Source organism: Dipodomys merriami, unplaced genomic scaffold (genome assembly GCF_024711535.1).
Source record: "Dipodomys merriami isolate MVZ:Mamm:240054 unplaced genomic scaffold, mDipMer1.0.p SCAF_184, whole genome shotgun sequence".
NCBI lineage: Eukaryota > Metazoa > Chordata > Mammalia > Rodentia > Heteromyidae > Dipodomys > Dipodomys merriami.
This window is the reverse complement of record NW_027203204.1, coordinates 2,166,111-2,182,089: the sequence shown is the minus strand read 5'-3', so window position 1 is coordinate 2,182,089 and position 15,979 is coordinate 2,166,111. Positions and strand designations below refer to the sequence as shown.

Sequence of the window (15,979 nt, the reverse complement as noted above, 5' to 3'; positions counted from 1 at the left end):
TGAGTACCAGGAAGCTGAAACATGTTTTTTCCCAGGGACTTGAAGGGAGGGGAAAACAAATGGAGAGAGGAATGGTTGGCAAATACAGTCCTAATACTCAGTGTATGTATGTGAAAATGGAGCTAGGTAACTTGAGGGGACAGGTGGGATTGGAGTAAATGGGAAAGAGCATGATGGAAAAATAACACTGATCAAGATGCATTGTACTCATACATTGATATGTTGAATTGATTCCCCTTTGTATAACTACTTAAAGATAACAAAATAAATTGAATAAAATGAAATGCCTTTGAGATATTGATTCTTTGTGTTCTTTTAGTCTTCATTTCATTGATTTCTAGTCATGATCTTTATTTGTTTTTGTTTGCTAATTATGGGTATCTCTTGTTCTTGTTTTTCTAAGACTTTGAGGCACATGACTAGATTATTTAAGAGTGCTGTAGTTTTTAAATAGAACACACATAGCCCCAAGCTTTTCTTTTAAAACTACTTTGCTCTCTCTCAAGGGATCAGGTAAGTTATGTTTCCATTTTATTTTTATTTTAGTAAACTAAAAAAAACAAAACCTCCTTATTGATTCCTTCAGTGACCCAGGAATCATTCAAAAGTGTATTGTTCATTCTCCATGTGTTTGAACAGTTTCTGTAAGTTCTCTTGAAACTGATTGGTAGTTTCATTATGAACTGACAAGACACAAAAATTCAATCTATCTTTTTTGGGCTTGATAAGACTTGCTTTCTCGCCCTAAGTCTGACCTATTTTGGAGAAAGCTGTGGGCTGTTGATAAGTATTGGTATTCCACAGCTGTTGGAAGGAATATTCTGCATATGTTTTCTGGGTCCAGTTGGTAATGTGGTACAGTTTTAACTCTGAGGTATGCTCATTGATTTTGGGGTGAGGGTGGGGTCTAGGTAATCTATTCGTCATTGATTTGGGGGTGGGGTCTAGGTAATGTATCTTTGATGAGTATGGGGTATTGAAGTCACACATTGTTACTGTATCTTAGGATCTCTGTCTACTTTCAGTAGTATTTGTTTTATGAACTGTCATACATTAACATTTGGTGCATATCAATCTTATATCTTCTTAATGGAACATTCACATTGTTAGCATGTAGTGAATTTCTTTATCTCTTTGGACTAATTTTGTCTTGAACTCACTTTGTTAGATATAAATATAGCTTGGCTTCCGCTGGCTTGCCATCTCATTTTGTATCCTTTTACTTTCAGTCTGTGTGTTTCTTTTCCAGAGAGGCATGTTTCTTGCAATTAACAAACAAACAAACTCATTCAGTCTGCATCTTTTATTCTTTGTAATTTTGAGCACTGTTTTTCCCTTCTTTCTTATTCATCTTAAGAATTTACTGGTTTTCTGATGTGAGTATGTTTGATTCATTCCTAATTATTACTTGTTCACCTATTCCTCTCATGAACTTTATCTTTTCCTGAGATCTCACATTATGACTGTCTTTTCTCCTCATCTGATTGTAAAATTACTTCAAAAATATTCTTTAATGTTGGCTCAGTGAGCATGAATGGATGTAGTTTGTGCTTATCTTGGAAGGTTTCTATTTTATCACTAATCACAAAGGATAACTTTGTTTCATATAGTAATTCTGACTAGCAGTTATTTGCCACCAGGGCTTGAAGTTATGTCACACCATATTTTTCTGAATAGTATGGTTTTGCTATGAGTTATGATGTATGTCTGATGACTATGACTTTGTCAATAAGTTAACATTTTTCTCTTACAGTTTTTATTATATTTATTGTTGATTACTGTTGTCTGGATGTAATAGTCTCTCAAATTTTTCTTCAATCCACAATATCCTTTGTCTGCTTTATTTAGCTTTTTTTTGTTGTTGTTGGTCATGGGACTTGAACTCTGGGCTTGGGTGCTGTCCCTCAGCTCTTCAGCTCAAGGTGAGTGCTCTAATGGTTTATTGGAGATAAGAGTCTCATAGACTTTCCTGCCTGGGCTAGCTTTGAACTGTGATCCTCAGATCTCAGACTCCTGAGTAGCTAGGATTACAGGTGTGAGCCACTGGTGCCCAGCTTATTTAGTTATTTTTTTTAATGGATGTATTCCTGTGTATTTTTTACCTCCCTTATTTTTTTTTTATTTCTAACATTTTTTAGAGGGACTCTTGAGCTGTGGCTCAAGGGGTAGAGTGCGCATAATAACGTTTAGGGACAGTGCCCAGACCCTGAGTTCAAGCCCCAGTACCAGCAAAGTAACAAAAAACAAAAACCTAGATTGGATCCTAACATTTTTTAGAATCTTAATTTCCTCGCTGAAATTCTAATCTATATTGATGACTTACTTGTTCAGTCTTGGATTGACTTCTTTATTTTATTTGTTTGAACTATTTTTTAGGTCATTGATCATTTTAAAGATTAGACCTTTGAGTCCTTTGTCCTGCATTTCCACCTCTTCATTTCTTTTGGATTTGGTTCTTGAGGACTTGTGAACTTTTAGGGAGTTATATTGCCTTGCTTTGTCACATTTCTTATGTTTCTATATGGTAATTTGTGCATCTGTTGTAATAATATTGTGCATACCTGTAATCCAAGTGCATGCCTGTAATCCAAGAACATAGCAGGCAGAGATGGGAGTATCACAGTTGAAAGAAGTCAGCCCAGGGAAAAAGTTATTGAGACTCTTATCTCAAACAACAAGCTGGGAATGATGGAATATGATGTAGTCCCATCTAAGTGCCAGACAATGGCAGGAGAATTGCGGTCCTCTGGGGTAGACCCTAAGATAGTGCATGAGATTCCAACTGAAAAATAAGTCAGAAAACTATGGCTGAAGTGGCAGACCGTTAGCCTAGGGCTCAAAAGGTCCTGAGTTCAAACCCCAGTGCTGCAAAAATAAAATAATACAAACCAGATACTTAAGTGTAATAGAAAATAATTGAAAACAGCTATACACCCAATGAGGTTAGAAAAAAAAGAACCAGATTAAATCTAAAGGAATTAACAAGTTACAAATAGGAGAATAGTAAAGGATAAAAAAGAATCAGATAGGAAAGAGGAAAGTAATGGGTTGAAGATATGAGAAATAATGGCCAGGTGTGAGTGGCCTATAATCCTATAATCCTAGCTATTCAGGAAGCTGAGATCTGAGGATCATGGTTCAAGGCCATCCCAGGTAGAAAAGTCCCCATGAGACTTTTATCTCCACTTAACCTCTCAAAACCCAGAAGTAGAGTTGTGGCTTAAAGTGGTAGCACACTGGCCTTGAGTGAAAGAGCTCAGGGACAGCACCCAGGTCCAGAGTTCAAGCCCTTCAATTGAAAAAAAAAAAATAATGGCAAAGGAGAACAAAATAAAATGTGTAGAGAGAAGGAAAAGCAAAACTCACCAATCGCTATTTCTTCCTTGCTGAAGTTTGTGGATCTCTTCCTACCAGTTATCTTTAACTGTGTACTTTAAAATTAGACCAGAAGTGGCCATTTGAAGCCTGAACCCAGTCTTGTCTTCCCTACTAGACTGAATTCCTATGCAGGAGCAGCGCCCAAACTTCCCCCACTAGCTGAACCCCAAGATGGGGTTAGATGCCTCCTTGCACCAGATGTGCTCTGCCTGTGAGTTTAGCATAGGGACATTCCTGAGCTGTGCTGCTTTCCACTAATCAGCTGTCTGTTTCTACAGTTTGACTGTAGAAATCAGTCAAACTCAAGTAGTGTGTGCTGGCTTGGAATGATCCCGGCACTGATTTATCCTGTGCACTGTGGCCTTCCAGTTCTCTGTCTCACACTCCTACTCATATCCACAACAGCTGGCCTCTCTCTTCTCAGAGTTCTGGCTGAAGCTCTGCCGATGTTTTCCCTCTTGGCTTCCCTCTGGTGTGGCTTGAAGCTCACACTTCCCACCCAAGTAGATTTGTGTCTGTGTATCTGAGTCCAAGTCACAACTAGATTCTTAGGATGGTCTCTCACTTAGCCAGTGGAAGAGTAGCAGTATTTGGGGTTTGCAGATGTAAAAAAAAAAAAACAAAACAGGGTATTTTGTTCTCTCCACAGACAAGAGGAGAGGTTGTAATTCCCTTCTTAAGGTGAGCAAGCTAGAAATGAGCAATGACCCATTCTCTGGCATGTGTTTGCTAGATGGTATACAGATCTCCCATTTTAAAGTTTACTCTTACAGAGTGCCAGCTTGTGTGCCCATGCTTCGTGAGACTTGTCTTTTTCTCCTTTATCTTCCAGCTTTTACTGGAGAGAGAAGTCTGCTCCTTCCCTACCATTTTGCTCTAGGTTTGAGATCTATTGTTTCTTTTGTCTCCCAAGATCAGTGTTTCTGGATTCATCTGTCTGTTGCTTACTGTCCTTCCTCCCATCTTTTCGTGCCCCTCAGCTCTCTCTGAAGTCATGCACCTGGTGTTTTGGTTTGGATCTGTTGGAGATGTAGGAAAAGTGTTCAGGATCTGTAATTCATCACCTTCTTCTGTGCCCTAAGTCAGACATCTTCATTGCTATGACAAATGCCTCTCAGACACACTTTAAAGGAAGGCAGATTTATTTTGTTTTATGGCTTGGAAAGTTTTGTTCCATTGTCAATTGGCTCTGTTGCTTGGGGCCTTAGGCAGAGTACCATGGTGCTGAGAGTGTAATTGAACAGTTGCATACCTCATGGTGGCTGGCAAGTAAAGAGAATCAAGGGGGCATAAGATGCATCAACTTCTACTAAACCTGACCTCCTACACTGCCCCACCTCCTACTAACACTACCAGATTATGAATCTATCCAAGGATTAATCCATTGATCAAGTCAGAACTTTGAAGATCTAGTCACTTCCCCCAAACCCATCAACTGGTACACAGGCCCCTAAAAATGAGCCCGTAGGAGAGACATTTAATACCCAACCTATAATATTTAGCTCCTAGTCTCCCAATATTTCATGCCCCTCTCATTACATAAAACGCATTTAGGGGCTGGGAAGGTGGCTCAGTGGTAGAGCGCTTATCTTGCATGTATGAGGCCCTGGGTTCGATTCCTCAGCACCACATAAGCAAAAAGAAAAAAGCCGCAAGTGGCGCTGTGGCTCAAGTGGTAGAGCGCTAGCTTTGAGCTGAAGAGCTGAGGGACAGCGCCCAGGCCCAGAGTTCAGGCCCCATGACCGGACCTCCCCCACCAAAAAAAATGCATTTAGTTCATCTGAAACATTTCCTATAGTCTTTAACATCTAGTTAATGAGATCCTATCTGATACTTGCTCTTTCTCTAAAGTTCAAAGGTTATTTTTTCCGAGACTCAAGACAAACTCTTCGCTATGGGTCTCGTAGAATTAAAATGAGTAACATCCTTCCAAACACAATGGCACAAAATAAACATTCCCATTCCAAAAGGAAGGAATGAGGGTACAGAAAGAGGGAGTGGGACTAAGTAAAGACCAGACCCCAATAGGGGCAACATTAAATTCTATAGTACCATGTTTCTGAACATGATGGTGGTGTGATTGAGATCCGAGGGAGGGCCTTGGACATCCCTATCTCTAGGGCCTTGACATTTGCCTGCCACATGGCCCCTCTCTTGGGCTGACTGGGCTCGTTGTCTGTAACTTCTCTTAGCGTAACTGTTCTATGCTCCCTGGCATTTCCAACTTCTTGGGGACTCCACTGTATCTTGAGTCTAACTTCCCCAGCTTATTCTTGTTGCTTGCAGGAAAATGGCTGGAACTGGAGATCGTCATGCTAAGTGAAGTAACTCTCACCTGGATAAATGTCACATGACTTCTCTCATTTGTAGAATGTGGGGAAAGGAAAGGAGACATGAACTAGAAGCGGACCACTAGGGTGGTGGAAAGTAATAGGGTGAGGATGGATAGGGCCCAAGCCAGGGTAATTAAGGGGATGATTATGATAAAGGACATTCTATCCATGTAGGGAAATGCCATAATCAAGTTCCTTACCCTGTATAATTAACTTATACTAATTAAAAAACTGAAAATATTTGCATCAGTATATGTTCTCAGTAAAATTAAAAAAAAAAACCCAAAAGACTATTACTCCTTGGGCCTGTGATGAATGGGATCAGGTTAATTCTTGAATGTCTTAAAGCATCTTTTCAGCTTGTCCCTGAAGCACAGAACTTAACTTCTTTTTAATGGTTCTAATCTCTTCAGAAGACACCTTTTCGTTGGCCTCAACTTTATTTGTACTTGGAGGAAGCAAATGGCAAGCTTTTCAAACCTTTCCAACGGTGTCCTAACTCCTACATTGTACTACTTTCTCATAATGAATTCATAAGGGATACATTCCATTTGTTCAGTCAGAACTCTAAGATAAATCGCTTCCTCAAAGTCTGTCAACTGGTATCCAAACCTTGAATGTCTGAACCTTCTGAGGGTATCTCAGATTCAAATCATAACAGCCTTTAACTTTTGTGGTCCCCTCCCTTGGTTAAGTACTTCATGGTTTTCTTTCTGTATTAAGAAAAAAGGAACTGTTTTGATTTTTCCCTGCACCTAATCTCTTCTGGAATCTTCTTTTCTACCACTGCTGTGCCTCACAGCACAAGGGCTCTTCCGACCCCTTTTTTGAATTATTATGAGAAGTTCATGGGCTACTTTGCTCACTAACTCTCCTAATATGTTTCTTATTCTATTACTAGTTATTATAGTGAATCACCTTCTGTATACTGCTTTTCTGATTCACCTTGGACATCTTTTCAGAGATGAGAGGATAAAGTTCATGTCTTAACTTTGCTTCCAGTCTCTCCTCCCATTTTGCTTCCCACTAATCTGACTCTACCTGTAGTTAATCTAAGAATGATGCTAGTGGAAAAGAAAGTATATCAAACAGGAAGCAGACTTATCAAAGGCTTGAAAATATGTAATAATCTTGGCTTCTCCAGTAGATAGACATCTATATTTTGAGGCAAAAATATCATCTCTGTTTATGACATATCCCCCTTCTCAATTGTAATTAGAAATGACTTCTTTTATGTTTAGTAATTTCTGTTTTCACCTAGTAGCCTATGAATTCCATAGGGAGGGACCAATATTTATCCAGCTCTGTATTGTTTTAGTGTCCTGCATAGTGTGTTGAGTACATTGTAGGAGCTGAAGTGTTTGAATTCATCACCAGCATCTGTATCTAATATTCTTTCCTTGAAAGCCTGGTGCTTTCCAAGCTAGCTCTGTAGGTCCCCTGAGGCTGCCACTAGGAGGCTCCAAAACCATCCACATGAGGAAATTTGATTTGCCTCCAGGTTAGGCAAGGAACTGATAATGCTTCACCAAATCTTATCAAAAGTTCAGAGGTCTAACCCTGTGTTTAAGTTTTTAGAACAGTCTTTAATGTTCTGGTTGACTATAACATAGTTATAAACTTTATAAACTTTTCTGGAAAATTTATACCTAAATGATGATAAAATATGAACCTTGTATTCCATGCCAGGGAGTAAGTCTTGAAGAAACTTGAAGACGTTTTCCATCCCCACCCCCCAAACCCCAACATAAAGAAAGGCAAGAACTACTGACTCCATGATCCAGGGCCCAACTATTTCTTGTCTTCTTTATAAGAAAAGAATGTATCAAGAGTAATTGTTGCCTTTTTGCTTTGCCTATCACTTCTAAAGAATTTTAATAGATTCCACTAGAATTTACTATATCCAAGATTATTACTGATTTTTGACCAAATATAGGCTTGCCTTTAATTGGCGTTCATGACTATTGCTTCAGTGAAGCAAATTCTAAATCATTTCTTAGAGGATACATGTTCTCTTTCCATTTTTGTTATTATCAATTGGTTGTAAAAGGTAATTTCATTTTGACAGATCATTGTCTCTCTAGGGTGCCCTAAAAGGATTTACTGTTTGGAAGAGAGGAATGGAAGGGGAATAAGCAGAACTAACTTCATGCAACTATGTCTTGGTTTTCCCATATTTAAATTTACAGTTTTCATGGAGGAGTTAATCTTCTTTGAGGATTTCTCCAGATTACAACAGTCACTTGTTTTTGGCTATATTCAGAATAATTAAATCTTAGAACTGGAAGAATTTTAGTGTGTAGCCTAGTCTTCTACTCAAGGTGTGAGTTCACTAAATAGGGTTTAAAATAGCACTGGATTCACTGAGTAAACCAATATATCTGAACCCAATCTTTAAGCACTAGTGCTTTGCTCTCAGCTTTATATATCAAGGTTGACAGTTATTTATGATTAGTCTCAGTACTTTTGTTTAGCACTTTTGTGGCGAACTCATCAGACCAAGTGAAATATCTTTGTGGATTAAATGTCAAAGATTGCAGATGAGAGAAATGAGATAGATAGGATATATTCTGATTTTTTAATTTTATTTTGCTTAGAATAGTATTAGATTGAGCTCTGCAGGGACTTTAGTTTGAAAATAGACTTCAAGTTGATTGGTTATGAGTCCTGGTATACAGATGAAAAATTAGGGCTGTGGTCAATACTGTAGGAAAGCCTTAGAAATATTTAGCAGATGAATGATTTTTGCTTATTAGCTGTGGGAAGGTTTTGCTGTTGGGTTCAGCTTCCAACCCAACTGTATCACATGTTTTCATGAACATTCTTGAGATGAAACTGTGATGTCTTCATCTGGGAATGATGCAAAACTAGACAAATAATGCACACCACAGAGGAGGTCGCTGGAGCACAGACTTGAATATTCATGGACATCTGCCAAGTATCCATATATATATATATATATATATATATATATATATATATATGCATACATTTAGTAGAAGTGGATAAAATACTGTTGAAGCAGATTCTGCCAGAGTGTCATTTGTTTTGCTGGATGATGTAATGGGAAGAGCACCAACAGTTGGGAGACCTAGGTTCTAATCTTTACATGGTACAAAATCATTATAACTTCTAGCACATCTCTTCATGTCTGGCATCAGTTTCTTTATATGAGAAATTTAAGAGTATTTGTATCTCTATTTGTTCTTCTACAGTAGGAGTCAGCACAGTATAACTTGTAGACTAAACTTTGTCACCATCTGATTTGATAAAGTTTTGTTGGAACACATCCATACCCGCTCACTTACATGTCATTGATAGCTACTTTGCATTACAATAGCAGAGTTGGATAGTTGCAAGAGATTGTGTCCTACAAGATCTAAAGCGTTTAACTTTCTGGCTTTTTGTAGGCACCTTCCCCCCCCCCCCCCCCATCAAAAAAAAACAAACTACCAACCCCTTCTCTAGAGAACAGTTGAGAAAACTGGGGAGTTACAACCATTGAGATGAGGGATGCTGCAGGTATGGGGTTGGTAAGGGATGAAGAATGTCAGAAATGTGTTGCCTGGAATTCCCATAGATCCTTTATAAGGATTCCTTCTTTTTGATTCTAAGCAGAGCCACTTTTGAAAGCTAAACCACTAAGGCAACATTCTCCCAAGTTGAAAGGGTTAGGCATTTCTTTAAAAAAAAAAACCTAAAAACTTTAGAAATGTTATTTATCTAGAAACTTAATCATTTATTACATTTAATGGTGAAATGTTATAAGCATTCTCTTTAGAATCAGGAAAGTCAGTGAAGCTCACCTTTGTTTTGGATATCATAACCAACATGACAAGGCCATCAACTGTGAGGCATCTGGAAGCTAATAGAAGTAGGCTACCCAGGGGTCTGTGGATGCTTGCAGAGGATATGAGACTTTTATGTTAGAGAAAAAGGATTTTATTTTTCACAATAAGAGCAGCGGCTAAAGTATCAGCAGTTGTTTTGTAGTAGTTTCCTGAGTTTCCATAGAGTGGCAAGAAGAGGACATGGCAATCGTCACAGTCCACAAATCAGGTTATTTATAACAACAGAAATTTGTTGGCTCACAGATTTGGAGAGAGAGAGAGAGAGAGAGATAAATGGTGGAAGTGATCCCTTGGTGAAGGGCAAAGAGAGGGCTAGAGAGAAATAGAGAATAAGAGGGAGCATTATGGTATTACTCAATTTATGAGGGTGGAACACATATATATTTACATACCTTTTTTTTTTTTTTTTTTTTTGCTGCCAGTACTAGAGCTTGAACTCAGGGCCTGGGCATTGTCCCTGAGCTTTTTGCTCAAGGCTAGCACTCAACCACTGAGTTACAGCTCCACTTCCAGCTTTTTAGTGCTTCCTTGGAGATTGTCTCATGAACATTCCTATCCCCAGCGGCTTCAATACACGATCCTTAGATCTCAGTTTCCTTACTAGCTAGGATTATAGGCATGAGCTACCAGTGCCCAGCCACCTAAATAACTTTTAAAAGCTCACCTCCCCATACCATCACAATGACAGCTAAGTTTTACATGAATTTTGGAGGGGGATGATATTCAGATCATAGCAGCATTACATGCTACAGTGGATTGTATTACCAGAGGAGAATTCTAGTTTAGGAAATCTGATTCTTTCATAATGGGTACTCAACAGATCTGCCCTTTGAGGAAAGTATGGTTATCTTTATTATATTGGACAGTAAGCATGTTTGCGTTGGGGCCCTAGGGGAAGAATGTCTGTCTCCATAATGAAGACTGTCTTTCAAAACTGTTCACTGTACAGATATACAGATTATAAATATAAAAGATTATCCGGAAGAACAGTAGTATTTCTGACTGTAAGATGAGAATTCCATGTCTCCTCAGAAATAAGCAAAGCAAAGCAAAATATATAAGAACAAAATATGTAAGAATTCTTTATATATATGTATATATACATACATATATACATATATACATACATATATACATATACATATATATATATATATAATTGAAAAAGAAGAAGCAAAAATTGTTGCTGGCAAGGAATGATGCAATTATTTCCTTCATGAATTCATGAACATCTAGAGGCAAGTTGCTAGAAATAATAGAAAAATTTACCAAAATTGTTGGGTTCAAGTATAGTGACCAAAACTAGGAACAGGAATTTAGCACATGTCATAATTATACCATTCATTAAAGTGACAAAAGCTGAAATACCTAAGAATAAATATAGCAAGTGCTGCACTAAGGTGTTTTTATTTCCCTACAGCACTGGGGTTTAAATTTATGGTCTAACACTTGCTATGCAGGTATCTTCTTCTTGAGTCATAAGCCTAGACAATTTTTTGCATTAGTTATTTTTCAGATAGGGTCTCAAGTTTTTTTTGGGGGGGGGACTCTGGGGTCAACCTTGAACTGTGAGCCTCCAATTTATGCCTCCTGTGTAGCTAGGATTACAGATATGCACCTACACTCCCAGTTTCTTGTGAACCTTTTGCTTGGGCTAGTCTCAAATCACAATCTCAGCTTTTTGAGTGAGTGGGGTACACACATGCACCTGGGCTTATATTAAGGTTTAGAAACGTGTAAAACTTCATTGAAAAAGATATCTATGTGGAGACTCACTGTAAGACATGGATAGGAAGACCATGAATCTTAATAAGTGAACACTGGCATTTGAAATTTACAAAATGGATTCAGAACATTTCTGCCCCAAATTACAAAACAAAGATGAAAGAAATTGAATAAATGGAGAGAAATAAAATGAGTTCATGAATTAGAAAACTCAGCATTATTAAGACATTAATTCTTCCTGGTATGATCTATAGATTCAACTCAATCCCAGTTTAATTCATAAAAAGACTTTTCTATAAACTATGTCTCTCTGTCTCTGTCTCTCTTTCCCTCTCTTTCTTTCTAGATAGACAGACAGATATCTACATATACACACATATATCAGATATATACATGCATATGTGTGGGTGAACCAGAATAGGGAAAGCTTTTAGAAAAAGCAGAGGGGCTGGGAAGGTGGCTCAGTGGTAGAGCGCTTGCCTTGCATGCATGAGGCCCTGGGTTCGATTCCTCAGCACCACATAAGCAAAAAGAAAAAAGCCAGAAGTGGAGCTGTGGCTCAAGTGGTAGAGTGCTAGCCTTGAGCTGAAGGACAGCACCCAGGCCCAGAGTTCAGGCCCCACGACTGGACCCCCCCCCCAAAAAAAAAAAAAAGAAAGAAAAAACAGAATAACATTTAAATAAAGTCAGCAGGTGATTTATTTTTATTTATTTATTTATTTTGAGCTGGAATTTCATTATGTATTCTAGCCTGGCCTTCAAGCAAGACTTTTCTAGTTCTCTGAGCCAGCAGTACACCTGACTGGAACCTGATTTCAGAGTGGTATGAAGCTATTGTAAACTAGGAAATATGGTAGTAATCAAAGGAAAAGAAAATGCTTCTGTGAAATACAATTAGGAATCAGAATTAGATCCACACAAATAATGTCAAATTGAGTTCTAACAAAGCTTATACAGTCACCTCAACGGAGAAAGCATAATCTTCAATAAATGATTCTGGAATGACTGAAAGTTTTTATGTGAAAAGATAAACTTTGGGCTGGGTACCTGTGGCTCACACCTGTAATCCTAGCTACTCACAAGGGTAAGATCTGAGGATCATGGTTTAAAGCCAGCCCAGGCAGGAAAGTCTGTGAGACTCTTATCTCCAATAAACCACAAGAAAACTGGAAGTGGCTCAAGTGGTAGAGCACTCGCCTTGAGCTGAAGAGCTGAGGGACAGTGCCAAGGCCCAGAGTTCAAGCTCCACGACTGAACAAAAAGCAAAAAAAGAAAAAAGATAAACTTTGGGATCTTCCTAGTGCACTTATACACAAACTAACCTAGAAATGATCAAATGTCTAAATGTAAATCATAAAACTTCTAAAACCTGTAGAAGGAAATGGTTGAGTAAAACTTGATCGTGTATTTTCACCATCTTTTTTTTTTTATCCAATTTATCCTTTGATGTGTAACTGGCCTGATTATTTGTCCTAAATTAATAATTTGGCTGTTGTGAATAATGCCTCAATAAACACAGATATGAAGTACCTCTGTAGTAAAATGACTTTGCTTCTTTTAGATATACCCAGAAGTATTATGGCTGAATCACCTAGAAATTCTATTTTTATTTTTTTGTGGACTGTTCATACCTATTTCAACAGTGGCTATACTAATTTAGATTACCATTAGTAGAGTATAAGGGGTAGTCTATTTTTCCCTGCAGTTTTGCCAACATTTGTCATTTGTTTCCTTGATAATAGCCAGTATGATTATGGTGAGAATCTCAGTGTAGTTTTGATTTAAATTTCTTTGATTTTTTTTTTTTTTTTTTAATGTCGGTCATGGGGCCTGAACTCTGGGCCTGGGCGCTGTTCCTGAGCTCTTCAGCTCAAGGTGAACACTCAGATCTACCACTTGAGCCACAGAGTCACTTCCGGTTTTCTGGTGGTTAATTGGAGATAAGAATCTCACGGACTTTCTTGCCCCAGCTTTGAACCATGATCCTCAGATCTTAGCCTCTGAGTAGCTAGGATTACAGGTGTGAGCCACTGGTGGCTCTGTCACTTGAGCCACTGCACCACTTCTGGATTTTTTTTTTTTTGCTTATGTGGTGCTGAGGAATTGAACTCGGGCCTCATGCATGCAAGGCAAGCGCTCTATTTCTTTGATATTTACCCTTGATTATGATTATGCGCTGCATTAAATTTATTGATTTGCATACATTACACGGTTCTTGCACCTGTGGAATAAAATTAACCTGGTCATGATCTTTGGATGTATTGTTGGATTTTTCTCTCAAAGATTTTATTGGGGATTTCTTTTGTGTTTATGATCAAGAAAATTAGTCCATCATTTTCTTCCTTTATTGTGTCTTTATTCGGGTTTCAAGGTGGCATTCTGGACTGGCTTTGAAACCATTATGTTCCTTTTGATTTCATGAGGGTCATTGATTAGCTCTTCTGTAAAGGGCTGCTAGATTTAGCAAGGAATCTATCCATTCCTGGAGTTTTTCTTTAGTAGATTACATATGTCTAGAAATTTATTTCATCTAGATTTTCAATTTACTAGAATATAAAAATTTCAAAATATCCTAGTGATCCTCTGGAGTTCAGTTGTTTCAGTTGTTATTTCTTATTTTTCATCTCTAATTTTAATGACTTGGTTTTCTCTTTCTTCTATTAGTTTGGCTACTCAGGATTTAACAACCTTATTTATCTTTGGAAAGAATCAGCTCTGTTTTATTGACTCTTTTGTATCTTTTTTTAAAATGCTATTTCATTACTTTCAGCTATGAACTTTTTCCTTCAGTTTTGAATTTGACTTGTTCTTGTTTATTTAAAACTTTGTGGTGCATCATTAGGTTGTTTTTCTTTAAGATCATTTTTACTTTTTTAAAATGTGGATGTTCCTAGCTATATACTTTTTTCTTAGAACTACCTTTGCTGTACTGTGCAGAATCTATTCTGTTGTGTTTACATTTTCATGTGACTCTAGGAATTAAAACCTTTTTCCCCTTTATTTTTCCAATTACCCACTCATACAAAAGTATATGGTTCAATCCCTATGTGTTTGTATAGCTCCTCTTGATGTTGATTTCTACTTTTATCCCACTATGATCTAATAGTATAGAGACAATGTCAACATTTTTATCATTAAGTCTTGTTTTATGGACTAACATAAAATCTGGTTAAGTTTAATGCTGTATTCATTAGTTGCTATTTTTTTGTGGGTGATCTACAGAGAGTAACAGGGGAATGGGAGTCACTCATTATTATTATCGGGGCATATCTGTCCTTTTATGTCCATAGTTTTTATTTCAAAATGAAATCAATTATACCATCTTTTGATTTGTATATATGTTCAGTCACTATATCTTGATGAATAGTTCTGTTTATGGAGTGAACATCCTTTCTAGATTCTAATTTTGGTTTGTTTTGTTGTATATGAGTATAATCACTCTGGAAGCATTCAGATTTCATTTATGTGGAAGTCATTTTTATCCTTTTATTTCAGTCAGTATGTCTTTGCTTGTGTTTTCAGTGAGGAAAGAGTTGTATCGTGTGTGTGTGTGTGTGTGTGTGTGTGTGTGTGTGTGTGTATGTGTGTTAAAGCCAATCAGCCAACTTATGTCTTTTAATTAGAGAATTAATACCCTTGACATTTAGTGTTATTTTTTATTTTTATTTTATTTTTTTGAGTCAGTCATGGAGCCTGAACTCTGGGCCTGGGCATTGTCCCTCAGCTCTTTAGCTCAAGGCCAGTGCTCTGCTACTTGAACCACAACGCCACTTCTGGCTTTAAAAGAAATTTTATTTCTTATGTGGTGCTGAGGAATTGAACCCAGGGCCTTATGCATGCAAGGCAAGCACTCTACCACTGAGCCACCTTCCCAGCTCCTGATATTTAGTGTTATTAACAAGAAGCAGGTGCCAATTCTTGTCATTTTGTTGTTTTACCTTAGCTTATTTGGGATAATCTATATTCCTGCCTCTCTTTTATTTGTCTTAGATATTTGATGATTTGCTGAATTGTTAATACTTCATTCTTCCCTAATTCATTTTGCTTGTTTACTCTCCTGGTGAGATTTACTCCTTTCCTCCTCCTTATCATTGTGCTTTTCTCTCTTCTTCTCTGTATAGGGTTCCTTCGTGCCACATTCCACATTTTCTTTTTGGTGTGACTGTATATAACTTATTTAGCTGACTGTTTTCTATCGATACACTTAATGTAGACATTAGTTTTTCCCTCCTAAATCATAGACTTCAATGGTGTCAGAACAGTTATTTATTTTTGTTGCTCTTTTGTCTAAAATTATTTTGCTAACTATGCAAGACCTGAACGTTCTATAGAAGTATAAAAAAGCAGCTTGCTACCAGTGTGAAAGTAAGTAGGGAAGCGGCAGACTGCAAAGTGTTTGTACACTGTACCTCTTCTTGCTCGCTTCAGTGATTCACAAAGTCTTCCCATACTGAAAGAACAAAGCCCTTTCTCCAGTAGTATATGAACAAGAGCAGGAGAAACCCTGATTGGGTAACTCTCAGAGTAGCAGCCCTCCCTTGGACATGAAAGATCTGGATAGGAGGTAAACTTGAAAACAGGCCAAATATCCACATACACATCTGAAGCTAGCCAGGTTCTCAGGCAGGAGGTAGAGGAAATAACCTTCATAGTCCCTAGTATTCAAAGTTATATTATTTTTCTCTATGGAAA

General features: G+C 37.7%; 1 protein-coding gene across 1 annotated transcript in view; it reads left to right on the top strand.

The window, feature by feature from the left end:
• LOC138830143 (inactive heparanase-2) overlaps positions 1-15,979 on the top strand; it is a 444,295-nt gene that overhangs the window by 34,333 nt on the left and 393,983 nt on the right. The window lies entirely within an intron of this gene.